At 47.7% G+C, this 24199-nt stretch overlaps 1 long non-coding RNA gene across 1 annotated transcript; it reads left to right on the forward strand.

Moving 5' to 3' along the window:
• The first annotated feature begins 4472 nt into the window (after positions 1-4472).
• On the forward strand, positions 4473-14524 carry LOC128327199 (uncharacterized). The gene is made up of 3 exons (XR_008308531.1): positions 4473-4592; positions 9197-9327; positions 14404-14524. It is a non-coding gene; the product is annotated as an uncharacterized LOC128327199 (long non-coding RNA).
• Positions 14525-24199: the final 9675 nt, after the last annotated feature.

Consider the following 24199-nt stretch of genomic DNA (forward strand, 5'->3'; position numbering starts at 1 on the left):
GGTTTGCAAGCAGGTGCCCTGAGGACCATGCAGCTGCAAGGTGGGGTGAACATATCGCTGACATCGTTTGCAGTGGTACGGAGCAGCTGTGCAGTGTGATGGGGCTGTGGTGGACTTGAAAGGCAGCCCTGACGCTGTCGAGAACAAGCTGCAGCACCTCTCACTTGCGGCAGTGGCAGGAACTGCAGTAGCACTGCTGTTTTTTAGTGTCAGGGCTGCCTTATAAGTCCCCAACAGCCCCAGTGTAGTGTGCAGTGGCTCCATGCCCCTGCACATCATGTCAGCCATTTAGATAATAATACATGTATATGAATAATTTGAAAATCCTCCTTCTCAATCAGCTTCTGATTATCCCAAACTTCCAGATAAGAAGGAATAACTAAGAACCTTGCACTGACAGGATACTAAAAGCCCATTTTCTTCCACTAAGTCAACAAGGCAAAGTTGGCCTTTGTCTGCAGAGGTTATTAAACAGCAAGAGTAATGAAGCAAGCGAGGCTTCTAAAGTAGAAGATTACCTTTGCGGCTCACACTAATCTGTACTGACATTTTAAAAAATGTGTCCATTATCTAACACTGAACTAAATTTGAGAGCAGAGTAATGATTTTCATATATACATACACCCACACGATTCTCTCCCTTTCAGCATTACAGCAGCTACATTAGCTATTCAGGTCCCCAGATACATGATGGAGATATGGAATTCAAATAAATGCTTGGAAGAGTGAAGAGCTAAGTATGATAATGATGTGTTAGATACTGTACAATGTATTTCTAGGCCATTAACAAATAAATGGAATGTAAACAAATCAATAACAAGGCCTATAAAAACATTAAAAGGCAAAACATTTTTTTTTTAAGAATGCTTTTTCATTGTGTTAGCTCCAGGGAGTTGTCAATTGACTTTTATTGCAGTTTGTGTAGGTTGTCTTTCTTATGCTAATGAAGGAAGCTATAGTTGGAGCTCTTTCTCCTCCATGCTGCCAGGGATATTTTTATTATCAGTAAAGGAATGGAAATGTGTGTGTGTGTGTGTGTGTGTGTGTGTGTGTGTGTGTGTAGAGTAACCAGTACTATATATATTAACATCACACTACTCTGAATAATGTTGCACCGATTACATTTTGCTCTTCCTGTGTTTCTGAAATTACTGCACCCTTGTTTTCATTTCTTAGTGAAAGGGAACCTTAATCTGAAGATGATGATTCACACATACATTTGCATCAACTGATTTCTCTGCACTGGATTGCTGTTCTTTATTGATTGGCAGTGAATGTACGAGCTGATTGAATTGGAAAGTATTGTATGTTAGGTCACTGAATCATAGTGTTGGAGGTTAGGAATATGCACAAATCGAGTTCTGAGCACAGGATTGAAGCTGAAGCCGTTTGTGGGGCCACTGAACTGATTCGACTGGTGGAGCACGGTGCTGGGAGGGGGCGGTGAGTGGCATGTTTAAAAACAAGGACAGCAGGCCCTTACCCACTCCTCCACCACCCCACGCAACTTCCTGCTGAAAAGGTGCACCCCCTGCAGTCTGTGCATGCAAGCGGTGTTCCCCGAGCAGTCCTTGCTGAGGGTGTGTCAGCAAACATGCTGACCATGCAAATGGCTGCTGCGCATGTGTGGAGGCCATGTGCATGCTGCTGCCATGCCAACGCTGCTCAAGGGCTGTTGGGCGGACTGTGTGGAAAGCTGAAGGAGCAGGTAAGGACCTGCTGTCCTCACTTTTAGAGTTGCCACTTGCCACCTCCCCCCAGCGCTGCCCTCTACCAGGCGAATTGGTTTGGCAGCTCCACAAACTGGTTCAGCTTCCATTCTGTGCTCGAATCTTGATTCATGCACATTCTGATTTGAGGTGGCATTGTAGGCCTTCCAGCCCAACCCCTTGCTCCATGTGGGAAATTCAGAGCTAAAGGATCCTCAACAGATGGCTGTCCAGCATCTCTTGAAGACCTTCAAGGAAGGGCGAGCCTCCTGCCAGGTAATTGCTTCCATTGTATAGCTGCTCTTCCTGTTGAGAAGCTCTTTCCAGCGTTCAACTGATGTCGACCCTCCTGTAATATAAGTCCATAAGATCTAGTTTGGCCTTCTGGGACATCAGAGAACATGTCTTTGCCCTCTTCAGTCTGATAGTCTTTCAAAACTTGAACTGGAGAGTGCTATCATGTGTTCTCTCCACCTTAGTCATCTTTGCCCCCACACTAAATATATCCAGTTCCTTTAACCTTTCCTCATAGGGCTTGTTCTGCAGAGCCCTGACCACCATTATTGCCCTCCTCTGAACCCCTTCCTATTTGTCCACATAATGTTTAAGGTGTGCTGCCCACAACTGGAAAGAGTGCAGGTAATATGACAGCCCTGTCCATAATGTTATATCTGTGATTGCCTACACGCATCCATGCAGTGTTCAAATTATGAGAGCAAGGTACAGGAGCTCTTCTTGATGTCACCATCTACTGATGCCCCTGAATTTTAGCCAAATCACACTCCCTATAACCTTCAACATCTGTCGCTAAGGAGACTACAACAAGCAGGCCCACTCTACCCCCGGCATAATTAGAATTCTTGCAGTTCTGTCATCTCTAGATGCTGCCATCATCACAATCAATAACATGCATGTTTGAAGCAGGTCTTGCTGTGTGGCAACTGACTATGTTAACAGATTTCATTGAAAAAAGCAATATTTTGGCTAATGTGAGGGTACATGAACATTCTGTCTATTGCATTAGATGTGCAATGGTCCATTCACACATGCAAACCACCACCTATAGTCATTAAATACTAATAATTCATGTGTGAACCAGTCCTACAATGGTCTGGAGGGTCAGAATTCTATTTTAACTTTCTCTTCAGCCACATCATATATGACAATTGTTCAGATTCTCCCCTGCTCTCTCCCAGACGACATCGTGGATATGCCATATTTTCTTGGAATCTACAGACCCAGACCTTTCTGTGTAGTGCCCTTCCATTACTTTAATTTCTCAGTTCTTGTCCTTACCAGGCTGAAGGAGTGTCTTCTACATATTCTTTCCCCCATTCACTGAGATCAGCTAAGGAGGCTCTACAGATCTGCATTCATGCCATCACTGAATAGTTAATTTTTATGAAGGTGAAGACAGCAACATACCGAAAAACAATGAAAACAACAAAGAATATCTAGTATCAACTAAATGAGAAAGCACAGCTTCTTAGAGAACCAACTGTATCATTTGGTTCTGAAATAATAGAAGTACAGGATCAAGAGGAAGAGAAATTAAGATCACAGTCATTCATCTGTGACTTTCCAAAGAACTATATGCCATACAGAGGGCTGCGAGAAGTTTGTACGATTTAAATTTTGCATAGCAAATAAAGTGATACTAAACTTTATAAAAAGCATCCATTTTTATCACTCTCCCTGCCAGTCACATCTGCTGTGTGAATTTGTTAAGTAATGCAAGTGTCCCATGTTTAAACTTAACGCTCTATCAGCTGCACCACACTGACTGAGACATCTTGTTTCCTTTAATCTCACAACTATAAAATAGATGGTACTATTTCCAGTAGAAAGATAGACCAATTGAGTAACTTGAGCTAGAACGGAGTTACTAAATTTAATTTCCAGCTTCTCCTGGCCCAAATCTATTATTCAATTTGCTGTACAACTCAAGCTGCTCATAATGGGCAGTAGGTCAGAACTCCAAGGACTGCTGGACTGATCTCTATGTTCCCGTTCCATTGAAACATCACACAGTTTGCTTTGATTTCTCTTCCACTCTCTGCCACTAAAAATCCCTGGATATTTTTTCGATCACCAAAATAAATCTCTGTTTAAATATGTATTTCCAAATATGTTCATGGATTTCCTATCCAAACAGCTTGTGTGACAATATATTTTGTTTCAATTATGTTAATGTTTTAATGGGTTTTATACTGTGAACCGATCAGGGACTTTTTGTATAAGGTTGTGTGTGTGTGTTTGTGTGCATGCATTTAGATGCATTTCCCTCCATAAATGTACAGAATGCATGGAATCCATAGACATGTGCATATCTTATAAAACTAACTCTGCTGAGGTGCAGGAAGAGTCCACAACCAAGCATTCCATTGTCAGTTTTGATGAGAGGAATTTGGTAACATACCTAAGACCAAAGAAACTCAACAAATCTTTCAGCATTCTCAGATAGGATAATTTATCTCAACACACTGGTGGCATTCGAATGTCATGTGAAACTGCAGTTAAATGGGTCAGAGGTTTGAATTTGTGAATGTCCAAATGCGTGCAACCATAGTTTCATGGCCTCATCAAACTCACCTCATCTACAGTTTGCCTCACCAAACTCCAATTTGAATCTTCAGCCTGTGGCATTTCTCACTGATCACCTCTCTGAGCACATGCCCCTCCCCTTGTCTCTGATACAACAAAGCAGTTGCCCAGCAACAGGGGGCACAATGTCCCATCCCAAGCTTCCAAGCCTGTCAAATGGAAAAGTCACATGGGGACATGCCCTCTCCCCACTCTGTCCCTTGTTCCTTCCTCCTGACAGTCAGGAGGGAAAGGGGACAGGATGGCAAGACAGGCACTATGTCCTTAGCTCTCCAAAAAGTAAGTGATCAAGATTTATCTTAACATAAACAGGGCAACTCCATTAGATCACTGGGATGGCAACATATTATTATTTTATTATTTATTTATTACATTTATAAACCGTCCCATCCAGAGACTCTGGGCGGTGTACAACTTTTAAAAGAGACATAAAACCCACAATTCAAACACAATGCTAAAAACAATATAAAAGCAATTCAAAAACATGCAGGGTGGCAATGCCAGGATATGGCAGGGTGGTGATGCCAGGGGTCAGGTTTAAAGGGCAGCCCAAACCAGAAATTCTTGAATGGCTCTGCACTATTTTTTGCACAATGATGTTTGGGAAGGGAGGTCCAGCTCCTTCCCCTTGGGGAATGCATGCAGTCCCTAGGCTTTCTATGAGAAGGGCCGGGCAGCAGAATCAGCATTGCCTCCAGTGAAAGGAGCGATTTGATGTGTGATGACAAGGGATGCTGTTCTTGAGCAGACCACTCACTCATGAGAATGTAAGGTCATGGGGATACCCCTTCACAACTCATAAGAAGAACCATCTGTGGGGATAGGGGTGTTGGGCAGACTTGCAAACAATGTGTGATGACATCCCTTCTCCCATGGATTGCTCTCTCACGAGAGTGTCAGGCCATGGAGACATCATGTGGGCTAGATGGCAGATGCCGTCCAGCCTGGTTGCTCTATACAAGCAAGCCATGGGGACAGGTACCCTGGCAACAGCTCTTCTTGTCTTTATGATTGCTGTGAAGAAGCAGTCAAAACATGCCCTCTGTCAGCCTGTCTGCCCATTTGAACATGCCCATCTTTATTTTTGCCCAGAATGGCGACCCCACTCTCCTGGGTTCACAGTAAACCAGGGCTTCCCTCTCCCACGGTTCCCTGTGGTGGCAGATCTGCATACAGCAGATTTGAACCTGGGAAATTTGAATGAGAATAATGATCTGTCCCCAGGCCCAGTGTTTCCCTAGTCTGCCAACCCAACTACGCCTGGACACATGGAGCATCAAAATCTCCTTTGGGTTTGTCAAAGGCTTCCCTGGAGAGGAGGGGGGTCGCAATGCAAAAATTCTCTCATTAACCAATGAGAATGGGGGTCCATGCAATTGCCCCCCCGGTAGCTCAACCTATGAGCACGTAGTCCAATGAAAGACCAAAGGCTGGTGAGCTGAGGCCCTCTCAGTAGACTGGCCCTCTCATGAAAGTGCTAGTCCCCTGGCGACAAGCGAACATGGGGGCACGAGTGTGGTTTGGGCTCCATGGAATGCTTTGCTAGGATGAGCCATCGCAAGAGCATCCTTGGTCACAGTGGGCAAAACCCCAGGATCCTTTGCTCTCCCTTATATACATATCCCCTCTTAGGAAGTCTTCATGTTCCCTTCCCTTTCCTGAGTAACAGAAAAATATTGCTTCTCAGCATTCCTCCATTGCCAGAAATTGTGCTTGTATGAAACTGTTTTGTTATGAGGCTGTTACTAAGGTGGTGGTGCAGTCTTTGTCAGAAGAAGGGTTTGCATGGCATGGCATTAAAAGGCATTTAAATGCCCTTTCCCTGCTGAGGGTGAGCACACCATTCCAAAAAGGCACGAAAGCGCTTGGCATGCCCCTGTGAAGATTGTGGCCAGTGGCTGCTGCTCTGGATACATCCTGATGCCATGCACACAGTCTGGTGATGTGAGTGCTATGGAGCTTGCTGGGACATGGCCTCGGTGGACCAGGAAGAGGGAGGGGCTCCCCAGCCCTGAATACTGAGGTTGCCGGAATGCAGTTGAATGAATGCCTGTGATATGATTGACATTTAGAAAAAATAACTGCGGGTTTGGCAACCTCCGGTTTCACATTACATGCAAATGCAGCCTCTGAGACATGGTAAGTCACAGTTAAAAAAGGCAGGGGGTCTCAACCTTGAGTCCCCAGATATTGTTGGACTCCAACTCCCATTATCCCCAGGCACAACAGCTGAAAGATGATGGAAGCTGTGGTCCAACAACATCTGGGGACTCAAGGTTGGGAGCCCCTGACCTATGCGATTGAAAGATTATACTGGGCGGAAACCACATTTAGTTAGTAGTAACTAAGTACTATTGAAATTTATCACAAGTTAGTTGCGTCTCATCTATTTCATGGTGCTCATTGTCATGAGTAACTTAGGGAGAGTTCAGATGACCTGCTGAAAAACTGGTTCCTGGGAACCTCTGATTGCCAGGGAGCGCATGCTCCTCTCAGGAGCATTGTCCAAACCTGCAAAGCTCTCGTTCTCAGAAGTTCCCAGGAACTGAACTTTCAGCAGGTCACCTGAACACCACCACCACCACTACACTCTGGATCCTGCTCAGTGGGTTCTTCCCTAGAAAAGTGAAATGAGAGCTTCCAGGTGAATTCTACTTCAGAAGCTCAAGCGAAGCAATATGCAGCTGTAATTTCAACTTCGAAAAGACAGGAAAACAGATTCTGTAAGCAATCTCGAAGATCATCATAAACCAGAAAATGGTTGGTGTACATATCTAGATGACATGGATGCTTTTCATCGTCTTTTGAGCAGGGCCATATGGTTTATAGGCACAATACTTAGCATGATTATACTTACCAGTTCATATAACTACATTTTTGCTTACTTTTCCTTGCTGCAATGATGGAAGATGCATATTTACATGGAAATGAAAAGCAACATAAGGATAAATACAAGTTGATATGAGCACAGCCCTTGATAACTTCAACAGAGACACCAGAATTCAACAGTTTACATTGTAACAACATGGTACTGCTTCAGCGTGTAATTCCACGCTCAACGGAATTGCACTTCAGTAACAAGAACATGAAATAGATTATACAATGCTTTTTGATGGCATAAAAGCTGGTGGAGCCTTAACATCTGAACCTGATGTTCAAATGAGTAAGTGATGGCACCAGGTGGACTGGCCTTTGGCTTCTGTAAACAAGTACAGCAACACTTGAAGGAGTAGGGGGCGTGCAAGTTTCAACATATACTTACATACATACACATATACCATATGTAATCTCACTATTTCAATCTTTTATCACATAAGGGGCTTCTATGCTTATGGAATCAATAATTCATATATGACCCTTGGTCCAAATCTGTTTTTAAGCTGACAGTTTTGCAAATTTGCTTTGCTGGCTCTTTGCAAAGAACATGGAAATTAGCTTGGTTATGGATATATGGCATCTGTGCAAATGGGTATATGGATGGGGTATACGGCATTCAAGCAAATCAGATATCAGTAAATGGCTTGTTTTCTAATGAGAAAGGCCACAAGAACATGAAAGGGACTTTTTCTGCTGAGTGTTGGCCATTAGGTAATAGTGAAACGACAGTGAGATCATATAATCTAAATATATACAAACTATGAAAGTCAGCAATTCATAACTTTTGCACATGAGACAATATTGATTAGTACCTAATCATTCTAAAATGACATCTTTCTAATCAAAATGGGTGGTATCTTGTAATTAGATGTGGCCTATCAAAACCTAACAAGTACCTCAAACCATCCTCTTGGGAGGGAAAGGAACTCCTCTATGATAAGGGATTAGAAAAGTTTAGGCCATAGATTTGATTGAGGAACTTCTGTCTCCTTTGGGGTACTTTTCCTATTTGGGGGGACTTTTCTGCCCTTTGGTATATTTTTCCTCTTTGGATTTTCTCCCTCTTTTTCTTAATTTTTCCTAGCTTTGGGCTTCAAGCTCAAAGTTCTTTTGATTTTTCTTTTAATTTTCATTAGGCCTCCTGTTTTGAGTTCTATCCTTTGTGTTGCTGATTTGCTGACTGATGCAACATATTTGGTGAGATGCCTTCTGAATTCTTTAATATGTTTAAACTTTTTAAGATTAGCTTTTCTACTTTATTTCTTTTGTAACCCAAATAAAATATTAATGTGATTTATGGAACGTGTGCTTCACTTTCTGGGCAGTGCAAACAGCTGGTCAGGACCCAAGAAACCAATAGCTAAATCTGGCTAGTGGGGAAAATTAGGAATATAAAAAATTTCCACATACTGACAACCTGCTGATATTTTGATATATACCATAGTAGCAATTTCCATTTGCAAAAACAAAGGAACCAAGAAATATGTAGCAGGGTTTTTTAAAAAAAATACATGAGAGGGAAAAGCTTCCAAACACACAGTTCCTTGTCTGATTTTATTTCCATGGATAGTAGGCAGTGTTTCCTGAAACAGAGATTCCCAGATGTTGACTACAACTCCCAGCATCCCCAGATGCAATGGCCTTTGTCTGAAGATGCTGGGAGTTGTTGTCAACAACATCAAGGAATCCCTATTACAGAGAACACTGGTGGTGTGTGTGTATATATATATTTGAAGTTGTTTGGGCAGTGGATGATGCTAGTACATGTTTTCCATTCCAATTTACTATAATTTTCTTCTTTTCACCTAACCCTCTGTTTGGTTAGATAAAGCCATATAAACTCGCAAGAGCTTCATTGCTGAAGTTATTTCTGACACCACCTGCAAACTGTTGGCATTGATGAAACTATAGCTGGTGTTGATGGCTCCTAAGAGAGGGCTTGTTTACGGCCTGATTGGCTGGTTGCTATTTGTGTTTTCACCCCTTCCACATTGTTCTTCTTTCAGTCTGATCATAAACAGAGATTGCTCTGAACAGCAACACTGGACTTACTCAGCCTTGGTCCTATTTGAAACCTGCAGCAGGACCTAGCACTGCAGATGGTCAACATTCTGTGATGAATGAAAAAGAAGAAAAGGTTTGTGCAGCTTCCACAGTTGTGTAGAAATGGGATTTTGGCAGGTGTAGCTTCTCATGGCTGAGGGAGAGAGGGGAGAAAATTCATATCTGCTGAAATCACTTCTGGTTTGCATGAAGGGAGGCTGGGATAACTCTCATAGTTGTGTGGTCAAAACCATGGAAGTGTTCACTTCATGCATGTAAAGCACAACTTGCACTACTATTCACCAGGGGTGTGCACAAAACCGGCTGCAAATAACCCACATCTGTGAAGGACAGAATGTCCCAGTGTGGTAAATTGTACATGACACCATTTTAAGATTAATGGCTGACATACTGCACACGCTTCTATTTACTTTGCAAAGCATGTGCACAAAAATAGTTTTGTGCAAATGTGTGAAATTGCACCAACACAGTTGCGTGACGGACTACCATTATTTCCATTATTATTATCTGTGCAGTTCTGCACATTTGCACAAGAGCGTTCTGGCACACTTCTGTGCACACTTTGTTACAAGGCAAGCAGAAACTTGTGCAGAATGTCAGTTACCATTAGTCAAAGAGCGATACATGTGATAATTCCAAACCATAACATCCTGTCATTGAACAGAAGCAAATCTTAGGACATTCATAAAATCCTAAAAAAACTGATTATAATAATTTACAAACATTGACCATTCTGGTTGAAAATTATTAATGTGCAGGCTGACAGCCAGACTTACCCTCCACCAACACACCTGATTTTTCTATTGTGCGTGGTGGGAGAGGAGATAATCAGCTGTCTCCTCTACCTTCTGCAGCCTCCTGTGTCTCCTGAAACTATCTCCATGAAGGGGCCCCAACAAATATGACAGATATGGTCAATCTGAGGGCCCCCCGCTGTTGTTGAACTACAATTCCCACACTCTTTGTCTATTGGCCATTGGGATTAGATGACGGGGGCCATAGTCCAATGATCGCTTTAAAGCTTCAGGTTGGTCCTCCTGCTCAGGAAGATGATTTTGGGAGACACAGTAAGCTGCAGAGGGAAGGAGAGATTGCTGAAAATAATGTCCCCAACCCTTGCAGTGGAGAACCCTGGTCCATTGTGAGAGGATTAGTCTGTTTAGTCTGGGCATTGGTCGCTACTAATAATGTCAAGAGGTGTATTCCCCCCCCCCCTTTTAATAATTTTAGCACACATTTTAAGATTTAAATTACTTGTTCAGGCATTCAGCCTGGACTTATAGTGAGGAAGGAAGCATGCTGGCTACCCAAGCCCTGTGCCAATGCATACCTCTAGTCACACACCCTGTTCTTTCCGTGTTCAGTGCAGCATTGAGATCATGAGGAGAAACTCTCCTCAGATTCAGTGCTTGCCTCTGCAGACAAGTACTGAAGGGAACTTCCATGCACATTTTCACTGGAAATGCCATCACCATTCCAGTTGCTGTGATACAAACACATTATTCTCTTGGACCCTTCCACTGATCTCCCATTGATAATGAAGTGCTTGTTCTGAATTATGAAGCAACTTTTAAGGCTGCCTTTTGACTCCAGTCAATGATATTGATGATTTAATTGTAACCATTTGTTCAGGTGACCTATGATTTAACTGCTTCTGTGAAGAATATTAACAATTTCCAATAGTTGTGCACACTGATAACAAATTTCCTTCTAAAATCCATTCTGTTTTAGAAGATGTAGAATCCAAGGGAAAGAGTTGCGGTATGCAAGGACAATAATAGACTAGGGAAAATATTTCTGCAGGATGATCTCAGTTTTCTCCCTCTGTTTTTTTTTCCACTTTACTGAAAAGATAAGCAAATAATCTAAAACAAGGTTCAGAAGATGGTACAATTAATATGCATATTTGTTCTGCTGCTATTGATGGGTATTAGGTTGATGTGGCACAGGAGTTTTCATCCCCAAACTGAATATAAAATGTGAAAGCTGAATGAAATGTGGGTAGTCAAATTAGTCAGTGAGTTAATCAATAGCATTCATCTACCACCTTTTAACAAGAGAGTCCAAAGCAGCTTACAATAAAAGACATACTGCACATTAATTTAAGCATGTGCTATAGCTTATGTTTTCATTGTTACAAAGCAAGTCTGTAGGAGTGATTTGGACTGGGACTGAGGTGGAAGGGCACTAGAATTTTTAATTTTTAATTTTAAAACTGTTTTTAAAGGGCAGAAGGAGACTCACAGCTCCTCCTGGTTAAATGCTGACCATATTTTTTTTCCCTACACCATGTCATGGATTGATGCAACATCCATGGCCTTGTGGGGGGAAACATGGTGGTGTTCAATAGGTCTGTGCACTGCCCAGAATGTGGAATTTGTAGAATCCACAGGAAAAAGTTGTGGTATGCAAGGATAGGGCAGTGGAGTGGAATCAGAAATATTAATAGTTTAATGAAATAGATCTTATGTACAGAGAGGAAAGTGCAGACTGCTTTTCAGTGTTCTTGCTGCTGGCTGTTTGTTAGCCCGCCTCTACGCCAGGACTGGAGTACAAGTAACTAAAGCCCCATTCAAAAGCTGGCCTGGATCAAAGAATGGATTAACCAAAAACACCACAGAGGAGCCACTAAAATTAGGGATGTGCATAAAACCGGTTTTCCCGGTTTGGTTCGGATCTGAACCGGGTCCGAACCGAACCGGGGTGGTTCGGTTTTGGTTTTGCCGAACCACCCCCCTGGTCCAGTTCGGATCCGAACCAGTTCGGATCTGAACCGAACTGGCTCTGATCTCAAAAAATAGCTTGTTTGAAATGGGACCTTGTGTTCTACCTGCCACCCAAATTTCAAGTCGATTGGACCTTCCTCTGATTTTTTACAATTTTTTAAAAAAATTTCTTTTTGCCCATAACTCCCAATGTGGAGCACTTAGGGGCAAAAAGCTGGGATGGGTGGTAGCCACCCATGGGTGTCCTCCACCCCAACAATCCCAAGGCAATTGGTTGCTCCCAGTATTATTGGTGAATTTTGGGGGGGGAAATTTCCCATTGGCTAGAATGGGGGTTTTGGGCTGCCCCAGACCCGCCTCTGTGGGGCGGCAGCACCCCCAAAGTGGGTCCGGGGCCATGGCAAAAATGGCCTCAGTCCCTCCCAGCAATCTCTGGAGAGATAGGAGTGATGGTTTTTTTAATTAAGATTTTCTAAGGCATTAAATAATATCTAATTGGAAAGAATAGAATGTGTATCACACTGGGTGAAAGGTAAAAGCCACATAGAGAGACAGTTATTTAATGCCTTAGGAAATCCTAATAAAAAAACCCATCACTCCTATCTCTCCGGGGATTGCCGTGAGGGACTGAGGCCATTTTTGCCATGGCCCCGGACCCACTTTGGGGGTGCTGCCACCCCACAGAGGCAGGTACACGGGGCTGCCCCAAATCCCCATTCTAGCCAAAGGGAATTTTTTTTTCTCTTCAAGAAACCCACCAACAATGCTAGGGGCACCCATCAATTGCCACCCCAGCTTCTTTGCCCCTCTCTCTCTGGGCGCCCTACACGTAACACCCAGTCAGTCCACCTTAATACCTACCTACCACCTACCCAAGCAACTAAGATGACACTCAGAGAGACAACACCAACTCCCTGATCTAACAAAAAGGCCACTGCTGCTGCTGCTGCCTGCCAGCAGTGGAGCAGCACACTAAGCACACACACAGAGAAGAAGCAGGAGGCGGAGCAGAGCAGCAGACCTGCTGCTCTGCATGATGGGTGATGTGATGATGCCCAAAGAAGCCATTGCCTCACTCAGTGCCTGCCACTGAGGCCTGACAGACAGAAGCCAAGCCAGCCAGCCTGCTCTGCTCTGCTGCTCCTCCTCCCCATGGATGATGCACACACACCCCACATCTGGCCAGAGGCCGGCCAGCAACAACAACAACAACAACAACTACTACTACTACTACTACTACTAGTACTACTACCCCCACAACCAGTGTTGCTACGCTACGCCAACATTGCCAGTCACACGCACCACAGACTGAGCATGGCACACAGCCAACAGCTGCTGCCAGCCAGTGCCTAGCAAGCGAAGCCAACAAGAGGAGAGCTGAGTAGACGGCGCACGCACACCAACCCGTCATGACGCGCAACTGCAAGGGGAGAGGGCAGGGCACAATTACAGGCAGGAGGAGGCGGGGCAATCCTAGCACAGATTTTGAAGTTGAAATCCAGTACATCATCTACCACCAGCTGTAGTGTAGTGTGGTGAGTGCATTGAGTGCAGCTGACTGAGTGTGAGGAAGGATGATACTAGTTAGTTAGTTTCAGCAGACTGAGAGCATTGAGCATGGGCAACATTTGGCAAGCAACACAACACAACAACACTCACCTGCTGCTGCTGGTTCTAGTAGTTGTCTCTTGTCTTCACCTCTTCTTTGTGTGCGCGCAGTGAGTGCATGCCTTTTGCCATACTTGAAAAGAAATGGTTCTCTGGTCCACCACATATTTGCTCAAGGCCACAGAGAGGACCAAGGCAGGTGGTGGTGGCACCAGTGTGAGTGCATGCGTGCTGGTGTTTGCCACCAGGTGTGTGTGTGTGTGTGTGTGTGTGTGTGTGCTGCTAGCTAGGAGGGGGGAGGGAAGGGGAGAGGGAAGGGGAGGGGGGAGGGATGTAGCAGAGGGGATTGAAGGGGGAGGAGGGTCCGGCTCAGAGTTGGTCAGCCACATATTATGCACACACGTGGTTACGTGTGTGCTTCGGTGAGAGAGACCAGATTCTCATCATCTTGCCAGACTGGGGTTTGGGGGCAGGTGAGGTCGGCGTGGAAGGGAGGATGGAGGAGGTTGATGAAGAGGGAGGAGGGAGGATGGGGGGGGATGGAGGGAGTCACGGGGGGGGGGAGGAAAAAAAACATGTAGACACATGGCACAGACAGACAGCACACTACAGAAAGCATCCACACACAGAGACAGTGCTAGGCATCCATTCACACAGACAGACAGACAGACACACAACAGGGAGAGAGACAGACTGAGCCTGTACCACTCACACACACAGAGACCCAATTCCCCCCCTGCATAGTTATCAATCAATATGTTGTGTTGGCAGCCAGTTCATTGCTATTCTGATGTTTTTTGTTTTTTTGCCATCAGCCAACATCAACAGTGACCACAATCAAGATGAACATAAGATGATAATAATTCATTCGTTTCATTAGAAAAAATCATCCAGTTATTTTCTCCATGTAAACCAAGCCCCCCACACATGATTTCTGGTAACATTTTCAATAAAATCAATTCATTTGGCATTCATCATTTTGTTCTCCCTTCGTTACCTTTCCCCCCCCTTTTGGACAATTTTGAGGGTTGATTTTAAAATGGGGTTTTAAAGAAAAAATTATTTACATGTTTATTTACATACAAGTATTTACAATATTTACACTGCGTTAGAACGTATACCCGCCGCTGCCGCTGAGTCTAGTACGATTTGGGCTGTGCTACTTTGGGGGTGTGTGCCGTGCCCACGCCAGGTCCCCAAATGCTGACAGGTGGAGAGATAAGGGCCTGTGCTGGTCAGCATTGGGTTTCTTTTTAGGTGGGCGTGGGCATTGTAAACGTCTGGCCAGTCGCAGCACTACAACTACTACTACCACTGCATCTCTGTGTGGGCACACTACACGCTGCGACTGGCTGGCACGGCTCAGCATCTGGCACGTCAGCTCAGCTAGAGGTGGATGTGGGGAGGGGAGGGATAAGCACAGAGGTCTAGCCAGGCAGGTGACCAACCACAGGGCAACCCACGGTAATCACTCGCCCGGCTCAAACTCCAGCTTGGGGTAGCCCAACAGGGGGAGGTTCACCTTAAGGAAGACCAGCTGCTCCACCAGACCAGGGTCCAAGTGGGAGCGAGAGGGTGTCACCACGTCCCCGGCACGTGAAAACACCCACTCGCTCTGGACACTGGTTGGGGGCAGGAGAGGAGGCGGACAGCCACCCCCACCAGGTCCGGCCAGACTTGGCGGCGGCTCGCCCAGAACTGTGCGCAGTCCACACTGTCTTCCTCCACAGGCTCCTCCAAGTATTGCGCAACGCATTGCTCAGCACTGGAGGGGGGCCTGGCAGGTCGAGCCTCCCGCATACCAGGCATGGCGCCATAGCAGAACTGCTGAAACCACTGGGCGGATCTCGAGTTGGTAGCAACTGGCTGCTGCAATGGCGCCGCCTGGGATGCCACACTGCTGGACTGGGAAGAGGAAGGGGAAGGGGAAGGGGAAGCTGATGCCGGCTGGCCACCCATGCTGCTGCTGGGTGCGGGTTGGGTGGCTGCCCCCGCACCACTACCAACATCCTGGTCTCTGCGGGCCCTAGCGGCCTCCTCCTCGCTAACCTTCTCTACCAGGATGCCCCTCCACCTGGGCAATTCATCGGCACTCACGGCATTGCCCTTGAGGGCTGGGTGACAGAGACAAGCGAGGACATACTCCTCCCTCTCTCCCAGCACATCAACGAGCCGCCTGTCAACCCCAGACTTCAGCCTCCCAGCCAGAGCACGACCCTCTGGCGTGGTCAGAGAAATCTGGAATTCACCCATCAGCTTCTCCAGACCCATAGCTGTGGGCAGCGCCTGGCTCAAGGGAGTGGTGTCGCCACACAAGCCCTTCGTGGCAAATTGGAAGGGCTGGAGTGCCGACACCGCCTTGGACATCTGCTTCCACTCTGCGTTCAAGAGGTCATAGACATCCAAGGACTCGTCCCTCGCCAGGGCGACAAGGGCTCTCTCCTGCTCCAACAGGCAATGGAACAGGAGGAAGGTGGAGTTCCACCGCGTCTCAACATCCGAAGGGATGAGATGGCGAGGAAGCCCAAGGTCATCCTGCTTGTGGCAAAGCAGTCTCCTGGACTTCTCGCTGCAGTGGAAGTGGGCGGCCAGCTTGCGAGACTTATCCACAAGCGTGGCCGAGGCAGCAACAGCAACTGGGATGGGGCGGCCCCCCCCTCTCTTGGGACGCCTTCAGCTCCTTAAGGCCAAGGGCACCCCTGACGGTCAGATGGAGCGTGTGTGCCATACACCGTATGTTCACACAGTCCATGACTGTCTCGACAGCGGCGGTAACGTTGGCTCCATTGTCGGTGACAATGAAGCCGCGGGAGAGGTGTGGACACCCGCCAATCCACTCCTCTATCTGGCAGTCGAGTACGGCCGCCAACTCCTCCCCAGTGTGCCTCGTGTCCATCATCTCCATGTGCAGGACAGCCCACCTGTGCCATAGTGCAGTGGGAGCCACGCAGGACCCGGAAGCATCACCCGCGGAGGTGCCCTCACTCTCCGGTCCCCACCAGTGGGCAGTGAGGGCCAGGAAAGCAGCGTGCATCCCACTGACACTGGTCCAGAGGTCAGTCGTGAAATGCACGCTGGTGCCCGGTGGAGCTGCACGCAGCCCGGCCGACATGAGCTCCCTGCACTTGCGGTACAGGGAGGGGACCACGTTCTGGCTGAACGTGGTCCTTGAGGGGATGACATATTCGGGCACCAGGTACTGGAGTATCCGGCGGAAGCCGGAGTTCTCGACCACCTGAAACAGCTGGTCATCGGTGGAAATCATCTCCCCTATGAGGCGGGTGAGGTGATGATGGTCCATGCGAACAGTACGCTGGCTGCCCGACGACTGCCTCCACCGCTGGACTGGCAGTGTAGCCTGCTTGCTGGCTGGCACACTGCTGCTGCCCGCCCTAGTGGCAGATGCACAAGGCGCGCTAGCGCTGCCAGCCTGTCCCCTGAGACCTGGGTGGTGACGCTCTATGTGTCTCCACATAGGCGTCGTACCCAGGTGCGCAGGGTCCCTGCCATGGCTGACCTGCATCCTGCAGTGGACACAGCGGGCATGGAATGGGGCATCTTGAGGGACCTCAAAATGCACCCACACACCACTGTCCTTGGCCTCCTGCGCCCTGGGCGCCGTCCTAGGCCATTTTCCCATGGGTGGCTGCAGTCCTGGGGAGGCGGGGGCGGCCGCCGCTGCCTGCCCACTGCTGCCACCCAACCCGCCCCTTCCGCCCTCCACACCAGAGGAAAGGCCTGGCTCCACTGGCATCGGAGAGGCAGGCCTCTCCACCACCAGCTCACCAGACTGCTCCCCACCAGAGTGTCGGTCTTCACGAGGGGGGGCCCCACTGAGCAGCGAAAGGATAGGGGGAAGGGGCCCCAGAGGGAGGGAGAACCTGGCTACATCCTCACCGCCCTCTACCTGCTCTTCCACCTCCACAGTCTCCTCCACCACAATGACTGGCGGTACCTCAGCAGCACCTGGTGCCGCCGAGGAGGGACCCGCCACAGCCCTAGTCCGAGTGAGCATGCCCGTGCCACAATTGCTGGCAGCAGGCGGGGGGAAACGAATCCTGCGCACCAAACTCGGAGCCGTGGAAAAGAATTCTCCAATGGGGACGACCGGGGTGTCCTCAGGCTCCCCGCGTCCTCTCCGTCTCTGAGTTTCCGCAGGTGCACCCTGCTCCTGGCCTCTCCCACGTCCTCTGCCTGGCAACCTAGAGCGAGCCCTGCCCGCCACACGGCGCTCAGACATTCTTTCTTATCTAGGAGGAGGGAGGGAGACTTTAAGAGTAAGGCCAGGAAGGGGCAAAAAAATAATTTGGAGGGGGTTGAAAGGGGCAAAAAAACCCACAATTGATTTTGAGCTGACGGGGGGGGGCCTGTTTTGAAAAAGTAAGCCAATTAGCGGGGGAAAGGAATGGAAGACTTTTTGATGGGGGGGGAAGCCAATTGAATTGAGGGGGAGAGGGTGACCTTTTAAAATTTGGGAGTCAAGCCAATTGGGGAGATGGGTCTGGGAGGTTTTTTAAAAATTTGGGGATTAAAGGGTGGACCACGGGCAGTTGGGTGGAGTAGTTGTGGTGTGGGTGGCAAGTTTTTTTTATTTTGGGGGAGAGTGGATGGGGGGAGGGCACAGCACCTACCGGGGGGGGGGAGGGACGTAGTCAAACCTTGGGCACCTGCAGATCAAAGGAGGAAACCCTTATTTAGTGAACTGAAACACACAGTGTGGTATGATTCTGGGGGGTGGTTTTCAAGTAATGCTCCTGTGGGGGGAGCATCAACCTCAATGTAGCCTATTTAGTGACTTTAAATTGCACACAACCAAAACCAGAACCCAGTCGCACCTGCACAGAAGTTGAACCCACCCACACTGTGACTCTGCCCACCATGGCAAGCAAGCAGCAGCAAACACTTGATGGCAGCATGGATGGAACATCATCATCATATATGTGTATTGGCACAGCAGCCATGTAGTAGCAGCAAGCATCAGAGCAGAACCCATGACCCCATTCTGCCCCACCCAGAGGCCAGGAAACTCTCTGGCATGGCATTGGCACAGCATGTAGCAGAAAGCATCAGAGCAGAACCCATGACCCCACTCTGCCCCACCCAGAGGCCAGGAAACTCTCTGGCATGGCATTGGCACAGCATGTAGTAGCAGCAAGCATCAGATCAGAACCCATGACCCCAATCTGCCCCACCCAGAGGCCAGGAAACTCTCTGGAAGGCACCTGTTCAAAAACCAACTGCAAGACGCATGCAATGCAACGCACCACACAGCAGCAATTTCTTCATTGAGCAAGAAGACACAAGTTACAACAGTTCATCTCCTCTCCAAGGGTCCCTCCCTCCTCCCCACACCCAAATGCATTTCAAAATAGGGGTGTCCCTATTTAAAACTGCCAACTAGGGAGGGAAAGGGGGCAACAAAAGGTGCACAATTGCACACGCACTAACCCCTCTTCTTCTGGTCCTTCTCTTGCCGCTCACTGCTGGTCACGGATGCGCCGCCGCCAGCCAGCCACCCCTGGGCTGGGACACAACAGGGCGGCCGCACGAGGCACAGGCAACCGGGGTAGGTCAACGATGGAGGGGGGCAGAAGTGAGGAGACAGACAACACTATTTGTGTCGCTCAACTCACCCCCAAGCAGAGACAAATCAACCAAAAACTTTCAAAAGAAAAAAAAACTGATGGCAGCCGCCAGGTGGGTAGGCTACTGTGTGTGGCTGCAGCTGTGGGAGGAGGTGGAAAGTGAAGGGGAGCAGAGAGAGAAAAGTCAAAGAGAGAGAGAAAAGAGAGAGGGGGGTGGCAGGGACAAAGAGAAATAGAGAAAAGAGAGAGAAAAGAGAGAGAGCGAGCGGAGAAAGAGAGAAGAGAGAGAGAAAAAAGAGGGGGGCAGGGACAAAGAAAAAGAGAGGGGGGAGAGAGAGAGAGAGAGAGAGGAGAGAGAGAGGAGGAGCGCAGTGCAGCAGGGAGGGGGGATTCAGGTGTGGGGGAGGACAGCAGTAGCAGCGGTCCCAAGAGGTGGGGGGAGCAGAGGGTGTGTGGGTTGGGGGGCTAGTGTGTGGCAGGGGGCCTGGGGTAAGTAGAGGGAGTCAGGGGCAAGAAGAAGGAGAGGTGGGGGGAGCGGAGGGTGTATGGGTTGGGGGGCTAGTGTGTGGCAGGGGGCCTGGGGTAAGTAGAGGGAGTCAGGGGCAAGAAGAAGGAGAGGTGGGGGGAGCAGAGGGTGTGTGGGTTGGGGGGCTAGTGTGTGGCAGGGGGCCTGGGGTAAGTAGAGGGAGTCAGGGGCAAGAAGAAGGAGAGGTGGGGGAGCAGAGGGTGTGTGGGTTGGGGGGCTAGTGTGTGGCAGGGGGCCTGGGGTAAGTAGAGGGAGTCAGGGGCAAGAAGAAGGAGAGGTGGGGGAGCAGAGGGTGTGTGGGTTGGGGGGCTAGTGTGTGGCAGGGGGCCTGGGGTAAGTAGAGGGAGTCAGGGGCAAGATGAAGGAGAGGTGGGGGGAGTGGACGGTGTGTGGGTTGGGGGGCTAGTGTGTTGCAGGGGGCCTGGGGTAAGTAGAGGGAGTCAGAGGCAAGAAGAAGGAGAAGTGGGGGGAGTGGACGGTGTGTGGGTTGGGGGGCTAGTGTGTGGCAGGGGGTGTTGGGGTAAGGGGAGGGGGAGGGGGCAACAAACAGCAAAGGAGAAACTAGAACAACTTGGGCGGGTAGCAGCAGTGATTAGGCTGGATGGGGTGGGGGGAGGAGCTGGGCTAGGGTCTTGGAGGAGGGAGAGTGGGGGCAGGCAGGGGGGAGGAGGAGGAGGAGGGGAGCAAAATGTATAAAGCAATATATTATCAAGAACACAAGCAATTTTAAAAAAACACAATAAGAAAGACTGACTCTTTAAACCAAAACCACTGCAGAAAGAAACTCGTGGGTGGGGGTGTGGGGAGGGGGAGGGGAACCAAACACTGACTCTGGGGTGGGGGGCACTAATTAAACAGAGACAACAATGAAACCACAATTGCTGCAAATAATAGCAAATAAATAAGTGGTACAAGCAAAAAAAAACCTGGACTCTGTTGGGCAGCAGCGATTGGGAGAAGGCTGGATGGATGGGATGGGGGAGGAGCTGTGCTAGGGTCTTGGAGGAGGGAAGGTGGGGGGGCAGGCAGGGGGAGGAGGAGGAGGAGGGGAGCAAAATGTATAAAGCAATATATTATCAAGAACACAAGCAAGTTTTAAAAAAAACAATAAGAAAGACTGACTCTTTAAACCAAAACCACTGCAGAAAGAAACTCGTGGGTGGGGTGTGGGGAGGGGGAGGGGAACCAAACACTGACTCTGGGGGGGCACTAATTAAACAGAGACAACAACGAAACAACAATTGCTGCAAATAATAGCAAATAAATAAGTGGTACTGCAAGCAGAAAAACCTGGACTCTGTTGGGCAGCAGCGATTGGGTGAAGGCTGGATGGGGTGGGGTTGGGGTGGGCTGGGGTGTGTTTGGTTTGGACTTGGAGGGGCAAGTTAGGAGCAGGGGGGTGCACCACACAGAACAAGGAACAACTTAAAAAGCTGAACACAGAGAACCAATATTATCAAATCAAGGCAATAGAGGAGCACACAACCAACAAGAGAACCAAAATTGATTATATGGGACAACAAAAAACAACAACAGAATCCTCTGGGGTGGGGGGAAGGGAACCAACTCGCAGGGCAGCAGCAGAAACAAACAAAATGCTACTACACAATTTAAGCAAAACCAGCAAGCAATATATGAATGAAAAACCAATGGAATGTGAAAATCAAAAAGTTGAACAAAAACAAGGCAGGACACAAAGAGCAATAATAAATAGAAGAACTTTTAAAGCAATGAGAATGCAGTGGGTGGGAGTGGGGAGGGTAGGCCCAAGGGAGGAATGAGAAGGGAAAGGGGAGGGGGGGGAGAAAAGCAGACAGACAAAGAAACAGGGAAATTTGGGGGAAATTAAGAAGAAAGTAAAGTAAAGTAACAGTACAGACAAGAGACAGACAGAGACACACAGAGAGTCACAAGGGGCAGTTGGACAAAGGATTAGAGCACACAGACAGAGAGACACAGGACACAGTCAGGGACAGGACTCACAGAGACACCAGCAGCCAGCAAAGGGCAAGTAGCAGGTCTCAGAGATGATCCCACAACTGCAGCCAAGAGAAGTTTCCAGACAAGAGGCTTGGGTTTATATAGGTTTTGAAATTACCTCCTTTGGGAGCCCCCACCTTTGCACTCCCCCCCACGGCCAACAGGGTGCCAGCTCTCAACAGTACAACAGCCAAGCAGCCTACCAGACCAAAGGACTCATTCTGGCCAATCAAAGGATCAATAGCGCAGCCAATGCAATGCCTGAAAATAGCCTCACAAAATGGATGCCAGGAGCAAAAGTTTCGGGAAGGAGCCACAAAATGGAGGACACACTTCTAACTTACAAGAGACACTGAAGACAGTCAATAGAAGCCTCTGCGACATCCGAACCGGTTCGGATCCGAACCGGCCTGATTCGGTCCGGGATCGAGCCGCTGGATCCGAACCGGTTTGGAACGAACCGGTTTGGATCCGAACCGAACCTCACATCACTAACTAAAATGTCATTTTAAGCAAAATTTGAACTGAATCTGAGGATTAGTCTTCAGATGAATTGTGTGGAAAACTAAGAGATAATCAATAAATAATGGAAATTTTCAAAATAGTTCCATACATTTGCATGTCGTACTCCTGAACTTAAAATTCAAAGTGAATTTGGGGTTTCCTTGGATGAACCATTTGAGGAAAGCCACACAAGTTTTATTAAGATTAATCACATTTGTCAGAGGAGTTTGTGTATATCTCTGTCCTGTACATGGTAGTGTACAGGACACTACCACGTGTCCTTTATCGTTTATTTATTTATTTCATTTATTCTTCCAAAACGTATATACAAATTCATTAAAATAACATACCAAATAAATTCACATACATTCACAAATAATCCAATTCACACATTCGACAAAAACAATAAGATAGTTTTAGACTTCATACATACATATACATCTTTATGCATTTTTTTCTTTATCCCCTTAGAACAAGTAACTAATAGTACCATTTCATGACAGTGGGAGGGCCTTGTGATTCAGCAAAGAGCCCTTCCTTGCTGGAAGTGGAGCACACGCAGGGTACGCTCAGCTGTACGTAACCACTGTTCTGCTGCTATGGCCATTATTCTAGGGATGTGCACGGAACTGGTGACTGTCTGTCAGTTCGAAGGGGAGGCAGCATTAAGGACTGGGGGAGTGCTCTTACACCCACTCACCCTGCCGGCTTTCCCGCACCAGCACTGTCCTGAAAAATGGTCCTGCCGGGCAGCAGCGTACATCCTTGACACCCTGGTGAGTCATGGACCGGAAGTACTTCCCTCCCCGCCTCCTCTACCAGTGAGGAGAGGCTCTTGGCTGGCTCACAAAACCTCCCACATGCTTCCCTCATTGATGGGTGACCTGCTGAGCAGTATCTCAGCTTGAATGTAGACGTGGAGCATCCATGGACAATATGCATGGTACCTTTATGCTACACAACTGCACTCAAATGCTCCTCTAAAGTAAAGGCAGATCATTTAGGCTGCACAGAAGAACTGCCAGGATCAGGCCCAATCCTGGTGGGGCAGTGCCTCTTGGCCCGGCTGTTTGGCCCGGCTGAGCGCTGAGGTTTAGGGAGCGAATGGTCTCTTAACCCAGGCTATCTGCTTGTGTTTGAGCACGGGCTGCTTCCAGCCCGGCCGCACACAGCGAATGGCACCTAGAGTGACCATCTCTTGGGGGAATCCCCCAATGTATCACATGTGTCACATGGTGCATTGCAGTATCTCCAGAGCCTGGGACGTGTCATCCCAGCCTCTGGAGCTCCATGCTGTGCCCGCACAGCGCAGATCATATGGGAGCACGAGTTGCACTCCTAGGAAAGTTAAGTGCCCATCTGGGAGCAAGGTGAGTTAAGCAAGCCTCCCCCTGCCTGCCGCCTTGCCTGTCCAGTTCTGTGGATGACCTCCTGATCTAAAATGGTTCAGATGATGCTGTTTATGGCACCACTTTTGTTAGTCAATTAAGGTGTTGAGCTAGAATCTTGGAGCCATATTCTAAATTATGATCCATAGCATTTGACACAAATTCCAATTTAGATTACCGTATTTTACGGACTATAAGACGCTACGGACTATAAGACGCACCTTAATTTTAATCCAGTTTTTCAGAGTTTTAACATATTAAACTGTTAAAACATATAAGACGCTCCTGAATTTTGGCAGATATTTTTCGAGGAAAAAAGTGAGTCTTATAGTCCATAAAATACGGTAATTTCAGCAGCAGTATTAGTGTCGAGTATGGATTTGTACATGCAAAAGCATGTTTAGACTTGCTCAAATATGGGGAAACAGTGGCTGGGGGTGAGGGGATTGGCTGGGTGGGAACGCAGCCTAACAGTATGCTTACAAAATCAGAATTCCTTTACTATATATCAAATTGTTTTTGAATAAGGCCATGAGCCACAATCCATTAATATGTTCAGTACTTCTTTAAAAAGGTAAGTGACAGTGTTCATTAAATTTAGCAGCTTAGATTGCTTTGGATAAATAAA

Source organism: Hemicordylus capensis, chromosome 1, assembly GCF_027244095.1.
Source record: "Hemicordylus capensis ecotype Gifberg chromosome 1, rHemCap1.1.pri, whole genome shotgun sequence".
Taxonomy (NCBI): Eukaryota; Metazoa; Chordata; class Lepidosauria; order Squamata; family Cordylidae; genus Hemicordylus; species Hemicordylus capensis.